Source organism: Dama dama, chromosome 1 (assembly GCF_033118175.1).
Source record: "Dama dama isolate Ldn47 chromosome 1, ASM3311817v1, whole genome shotgun sequence".
In the NCBI taxonomy this organism is placed as follows: domain Eukaryota; kingdom Metazoa; phylum Chordata; class Mammalia; order Artiodactyla; family Cervidae; genus Dama; species Dama dama.
The window spans coordinates 25,748,879-25,756,871 of NC_083681.1; positions in this window are offsets into that span (position 1 = coordinate 25,748,879).

The following is a 7,993-nucleotide window of genomic DNA, read 5'->3' on the forward strand; positions in this document are numbered from 1 at the left end:
CCACCCCTACCCCACTGCCCCACCTCACCCAGAGCCGAGGCTAAGGTCCAGGAGAGCTGATCAGATCTGCTGCATCAGAGCCTGACTAGAGACGGCGCATAAATAGCCAGGATGACACACCAAGGGAGGGGAACCCCAGCTGGCCTCTGGAAGGGAATTCTTCTGGGCCGTCTCTATGGTAATGAAAACCTCCCTGAAGCCCATGAAGCTGGGGCAAGAGAGCCAAGTTCAGTGGCCAGGACATAGTAAGCCCGTCAGATCCATTCAACAGCTATTATCGCATGTGTTAGGTCTTGCTCTAGTGCTCGGAGTACAAAGGAGAATTGGACACAGAATTGGATTCAGATTCTTCCCAAAAGTTCACAATCATATAGGCAAATGGCCATTGTAACGTAGTGTGGTAAGTTGAGTGACCGTTGTGCAAGACTCAGAAGTGCATTCACCTAGACCTGGGGGTGGGGTGGAGCCTTCCAGAGAAGGCTTCCTGGAAGTAATGCCCAGGTTCAGGGTAAGAAGGTTTAACCAAGCAAAGGTGGAGAGGGCTTTTCAGGCAAGGGAAAAGGGTGAGCAGGAGACCACAGTCAAGAAACCACACGGGAGGCTTCCCTCGTGGCTCGGTGGTGGAGTGTCGGTCTGCCAGGGCAGAGGACACGACACAGGATCCATGCCTGGTTCTGGGGCGAGCCACACGTCTTGGAGCAACTAAGCCCGTGAGCCATAACTATAGAGCCTGTGCCACACCAAGAGACTAGCCCCACTCGCCACAACTAGAGAAAGCCCGCACTCAGCAACGAAGACCCAGTGCAGACAAAGATGAATAAATATTAAAAGAAAAAAAAAATGACATGGGAGGGAGGTTAAAAGAAGCTCCGGAGTGTCCGAGAGCGTTCCAACTTCATACCCTTTAACGCTGTAACCATCTTAACAGGCTCAGGCTGCAGACCTGGCTCTTGCCTACCTCTCCGGCCAGTAGAAAAGGCTTCCTGAACTGTTTAGTACATTTCCACAGGTGCTTTGGGGAACTGAGTTTTTCTAGGCCAGAGCCTGCACGATTAGGGAAAACTGAATGCTGGAAAGAGACGAGGTGGCTCGGAAATAAGCCTCTGGGTGAGCCTTTCCCTTGGGGATCCTTCCATGTCCCTGTTCTTAACAGGTGACCCTCCTGCAAATTGGGGGCTGAGGGGGAAACCTGACAAAGGAAATAGTGACAACGTGCTTTGAAGAGGAACCTGGGCTTCCCCAGGGGCTCGGTGGTAAAGATTCTGCTTGCCTGTGCAGGAGACAAGGGTTCGATCCCTGGTCTGGGAAGATCCCACATGCCGCAGAGCAGCTAAGCTCATGTGCCACAACTATTGAGCCTGTGCTCTAGAGCTCGGGAGCTGCAACTACTGAGCCCACGTGCTGGAATTACAGAAGCCCTCACACCCCAGAGCCCATGCTTCCTGCAGCAAGAGAAGCCACACACCACCGCCCCCACCCTTCTCCCTGGAACTAGAGGAAAAATCTGCACAGCAACGAAGATCCAGCACATCCAAAAATAAATAAAAGTATTTAAAAAAAAGACAGGAATCCAGATATTGACTAAATAAATAACAAACACAATTTCAAAAATGAAAACTGTAAGGCTAAATATTGGTTAACTAGGCTATATAAAAATTAGATTTCTGAGTGGTGAAAGACCCCGATAGCCAAGGTGATCAGGCAGGCAGATTGGAAGAAATATTTGCAATGGTAAACCAACCAGAAACTGATACCTTCTAGAATATACAGATGAACAACAACGACAAGAAGAAGTCCAAGGGGAAAAAGGACAGGGACGTGATGAGAGAACTTACAGATGAGGAAAGCCCCAAAGTAATAAACATCTTATGACGGAGATTGTCTAATTCTTCACCAATTTCCATGTCTTCTCTTCTTTGGCACACAATGCACTGCATTTCCCAGGCCGTTTCCTGTGGCTGAGTTCTGGCCCAAGGAATGTGACTGCATCTGTGCATGGCACAACACATTTTGTGTTCCATTCTCTGAGGGCTCTCTCTTCCCGCCCCTGTTGGCTGTATGTGGAGAATCCAGCATAGGACCCTGAGGCCCTAGAAGATGACAGAGCTATGCATTAGGAGCCTGACCACCTGGAGTGGTACTCTGCCCCTGACCCTTGCTACGCTGCACTGTGATATGAACAAATAATAAGCATTTTTGTTAATAAACCATTTTTGTCAATGGTTTTGTTAAGCCATTGAGATCTGGGGTTTGTTAGGTTACTTACTCATACACATGTTTAGATGTACTCAAGCTTGCCAGAGAAAGGCAAATATATATATATATACCTCTTCACTTATTCTCACGAGACTGGCAAAAATTGGTAGAGTAGATCACTTGTTCCAAGGAGTGCCGTAGGGGTTGGATATGCATGTGAGTCTGGTAATAGAGCAACAGCCATGTACTGATGGTGGAGATGTAGACTGGGGCAGCCTTGCTGGGGGCAAGCTGGTGATTCTTAGTAAAATGAGATATGTGGTCACCTTATGACTCAGCATTTCTACTCCTGGGGATATACCCCGTAGAAAGGCTCACATGGGTCCATAGACAGGCCTAGATAGCTACAGAATGTTGTGCTGGGAGTTAGCGGCAACTTGGGTGTCCATCACTGGGGGACTAGATAACAAATGAGAGGATACAAGTCAGTGAGAGAGCAATGGTCAGAAGCAACGGGCCACACGTGCACGCAGCAATGAGAATGGGCCTTCAGAGCCGAGTGGAAATGGTGTAAATAAAAATATATGCAGAGACTTTCCCAGTGATCCAGTGGTTATGAACCCACCTTCCACGCAGGGGACTCAGGTTCAATCCCTGGTTGAGGAACTAAGATTCCATATGCCGCCAGGCAACTAAGCCTGGGCCCTGCAGCTACTGAGCCTGAGAGCCGACACAGAAGATCCTGCAGGCCACAGTGAAGGCCATGTGCGATGAAGATCCCAGGCCCCACAACAGACCTGACACAGCCGTAAATCAGTATTTTAAATACTATGTGTGCGGTCCCTGGTGGCGCAGTGGTAAAGAACCCGCCTGCCAATGCAGGAGATGGGTTTGATCTCTGGGTTGGGAAGATCATGAAGAAGGGCATGGCAACCCACTCCAGTATTCCTGCCCGGAGAATCCCATGGACAGGAGCCTGGTGGGCTACAGTCCATGGGGTTGTGCAGTGTTGAACATAACTTAGAGATTAAACAACAAAAATAATGGAGCACCAGTAGGTATTTTACAAAAATACACATAAAGATATATAATAAAGACTTGGGAATAGTTGGAAAACGAGAGGGAGAAAAGAAAATAGAATTGAATGGGTGAATTCACTTGAACCACACAGATTCTTCCTTTCAAAAGCTTTCTGACAAGAAATTGAAGACTGACAATCATAGCCTTTTGCTTCTGAGATTTGGCTTCCTTTACGGAATCTGATTTTCATGAAGCTATTGCAGATTTCTTCAATTTTTTAAAAAAGCCCAGACTGAGTCTCTGCTGTGCTTTTTCCAATTTCACAAGCATTCTCTTTTAATCATCTGACCTCATGTGTTTTCCAAAATTAAACAAAGAGAAACAGAATTACAAGATCCAATCACAGTCCAAAGAGCTTTTATTCAGAACATGAAATGATTTGTTTTTTACATATGTAATAAACAGAGGGAGAAAAGAATGAAATATATCTTGCTTGTATTTGTAAAGCATTATTAGTGACAGGACAGGTGTCCTTAATATACTGTAACGTTATAGTAATTAGTAGGAAACAAGAAAAAAAAAATCAGTGGAAAAGAGAAGATAGCTCTAGTTAGGTCGTGGTAAGTATTATAAGTTCTTCCCCGCTAGCTCAAAGGTAAAGAAGCTGTCTGCAACACAGAAGATGCGGGTTCAATCAATGGGTTGGGAAGATCCCCTGCAATAGGGCATGACAACCCTCTCCAGTATTCTTGCCTGGAGAATCCCATAGACAGAGGAGCCTGGCAGGCTGCAGTCCATAGGATCACAAAAAACTGGACATGGCTGAAGTGACTGAGCATGCACAACTATTGCAAGTAGGGACATACCCAAGGAGGAAAGGAAGCAAAGTGAAATAATCCAAAGAGCACAGAAGCCACTAAAGGTGTCAGCCTTTGCCAGGTGGGTGTTGTGGGAGCGGCACCCTGATCTCCAGCCTCACTGCACTTTGATCAGCATGACCTTTGCTGGGTACATGCTGATCTCCAGCAAGCAGGCCCTCCTGCCTCAGCATAGAAGCCCAGAATGCCGTCTCCCTGAAGTTCAAATACCTCGTGTGCAATGGGGTTGGGCAGGGGCTGGACACCTTTTGGCTGGATGATGACATTGACCGAGGCTGAGGCTCAAGCACTTTATTCTTTCCTGAGCAGCCCTCCCCCACCCCACCAATATCTTTGGTCTCCCCTCACCCTTCTTCCTGTGGCCAAGCAGCTCACCACTCACGTCTTCCACTCCTTCTTGTCCTTGACACCCTTCTAAAAACTTTCTGCAACCTGGGCAATGGGTTCAGTAGCCAGGTTAAAGTGTGGAGACTCATGAGTGTAGATAACCAGAGAGATAACTAGATAAGCAGAATTTCTGGTTGAACCAGTGTCAGCGTGGCTGTGGGTTTTCAGCTCAAGGCTCTGTGGGAGGACGCATTGTTAGAGGCACAGGGAACAAAAGGTAGCTTTCTGCACTCACACTGCCCTTCTCGTGGTCTGAGGGGGCAGCTGTCCTTTCTTCCCCACAGGTAGGCAGGACTCTCAACCAAAGAGGAAAGCTGAAAGGTTGTGGACTTTTAAGAAAAACCTCCCCACTCCCCTGCAATTAAGGCTCAGATTAATCATCCCTGGACTCACCATATGCATTCATTAAACTCTCAAGCAGGCCCTGTGGGACAACATCAAATTTGATGAGTTATCATTTTGCTTGTAATTTTGTTTATTTCTTGTTAATTACCAAGAACTTGAAAGGCCCCCAGATTGCCGGTTCCTCTGACTGTAGGAGTTGCTTCATTTGGCTCTGCCTGGGACTCTGATCTGGGGGCTCACAGCTGGCCTCAGGTGTGGTTTGAGCAAAGAACCGGGAAACAGGCTCAGTAGACCCACTTCTCTGCCCTATTAATGAGCCACCCCCACCCTGCCCCCACCGACACACACCCCTGCAGCAGACAGAGGCGATGGGAGCAGGCTCCTAATTGCTGCGGCATGCCTGGGCGACCATTGCTTTCTTGGATATCAACAGAAGCCACGGAGTATAATAGGAGAGATCACTGCTGACCGGGGTCTGATCATCTCTGGAGCGTATCGGGCCGCTGATCTAAAGTAAGCCTTGATGTCTGAAGCACAGAGGGATTTCTTCCAGAATTGGAAAGAGAAGCTTGGAAGGAAACTTGAATGGCAGCTTCTATAACGTTGCCTGCCATCCTTGCCCTATTTTTGTTGAGATAGTTCTTTATCCTTTCGTGCCCTTGAGTGATTTAACCCCACTGGATAAAACTGTTGCTGAGAACCTACCTTACAGAGGAAACTTGGGAAAACCTACGTGATCAAGTACCCTTGGTCTCTCAAGCTGTGCTTGTTTTAAAAGTGGCTCTGCATCTAGAAATGCAGGATTTTTTTTTAAATTGTGGTATACAGTATATGTAGAAAAATGTCCACAAAACATTTACAAACAGTGTAAAGATTCATATAAAATAAACACCAGGTGATCACCCGTGAGTCAAGAAGTAGAAGACTGAAGAATCTTCCTTCGCCTCAGCACAGTCCCTTCCTTTCCCTCCAGAGGGAGCCACTATCCTGACATCTAAAGCAATCATTTCCCATGTTTTTCATGCTTTTAGGCATCACTAAATGATATTGTTTACTCTAGCCTGTTTTGAACTTTGTATAAATCTGATAAAAACATCAGTCTTTTTTTTATGACTTGCATCTTTCACTTTGTAGCATTTGAAGAAGCATCATTGTTGATACCTGTAGCTATAGTTATATATATTTTGTTGTTTAGTTGCTAAGTCCTGTCTGACTCTTTTGTGATCCCATAGATTGTAGCAGGCTCCTCTGTCCATGGGATTTCCCAAGCGAGAATACTGGACTGGGAAACCGTTCCCTTCTCCAGGGGATCTTCCCAACCCAGGGATCGAACCTGTGTCTCCTGCATAGGCAGGTGGATTCTTTACCACTGAGCCACCAGGGAAGCCCATGTATATTCTTTATATATAGTTTCTTAATCTACCTGAGTTAATTTCTCTGTATTATATTGTCAAGAGAGGTTCTAATTCCATTTTCTCCCCTATGGATACTCGTTTATGTCAGCATTATTTACTGAAAAGTCTATCTTTTTGCTATTGACCTGGATGTCACCTCTGTCATTCATCAAATATTCGTAGGGGCGTAGGTCCCTTTATGGGTTCTCTAGTCTGCCTCACTGGTCTATTTGTCAATCCTCATCCCAATACCACGCCGTCTTAATTACTACAGCTTTATAATAAGTATTACATCTGGTCGAGCAAGTCCTCCTACTTTATTCTTCTTCTTCAAGAGTAGCCACTCTTGGCCCTTGGTGCTGTCATATAAATTTTAGAGCTGGCTTGTCAAGTTCCAACAAAAACCTATTGGGATCTTAATTGCAATTTTACCGAGTCTATAAATCAATTTGGAGAGAAATGACATCTTTACAATGTTGAGTCCTCCAATCCATGAACTGGTGTATTTCTCCATTTATTTAGGTCTTCTTTTATGTCTCTCAATAAAATTTTATAATTTTCTCCATTAACATCTTGTACATGTTTTGTTGGATTTATTCCTCAGTACTTCACATTTTTTAATGCCATTGTGAATGAAGTCTGTTTTAAAATTCATTTTATAACTGTTGCTGGTTAGAAATTAATTTAATTTTTTTACATTGGCTCGGTATCCAGAAACTTTGCCAAACTGTTGTATTAATCCTAGTAATATGTTCATAGATTATTTTTCACTTTCTATATATAACATCATCTGCTTATCTTATTTCTAATCCTTGTACACATTTTTCTTACCCACTGTGCTAAGATCCCCTAGTAGACTCTTGAATAAAATTGATAATTGTTAGCAATCTTGTCTCTGTTCTCAAGTCAAAGGGAAAGATTTTAAATTGTCGTGATTAAGTATGATGTTTGTTGAAGTTTTTGTAGATAATCCTTATCACATTAAGGAAGTTGCATTTTATTCCCAGTTTGCCAAGAGCTGTTTTTATTGTGAATGGATGTTGAATTTAAGCTTTTCTCCCTTGCTATTGCCTGGTTCAGAAGTTATATTTCCCTTTGCTATGTAAATATAATTATCTACATAAATTTATTTTTTGAATGTTAAATTGACTTGCATTTGGGGGATAAGCCCACCCTGTTTACAGTATAACTCCTAAAAGAATGCACATTTCAGGCTTAGGTCTGAAGCCTGGCTGTACCATTACCTGGGAGTGACCCTGGCAAGTTATTTAACATCTCTGTGTCTCTATCTCCTCATATGTGAAATGGGGATAATAATAGTACCTGATGCACAGAACTATTGTAAAGTTTAGTAATATGTTCCAAATGCTTAAACCAGTGCCTGGAACATAGTATGCATCCTCTAAATATTTGTTGCTTTATTGGCCAGACAATAATTGTGTAGGATTTTTGTACTTGTATTCATGAGTGATTTTAGCTTGTCATTTTTCTCATAAATAACCTTGGTATCATGGTTTTGCTAAAGTCATCAAATTACTTGAGGAGTGCTTTGTTCTTTTTCTGTTCTCTGAGTTTGTGTGAGATTACAATGTTCCTTGAATATATGGTAGAACTCATTTGTGAAGCCATCTGCCCTGAAGGTCTTGTGTGGGAAAATTTTTTAAGTTCACTGTTGGTTATAAGTCCATTCAAGTTTTGTATGTGTTGTATACTTGAAAGTGAAAGTTAAGTTGCTCAGTCGTGTCCGACTGTTTGCGACCCCATGGACTGCAG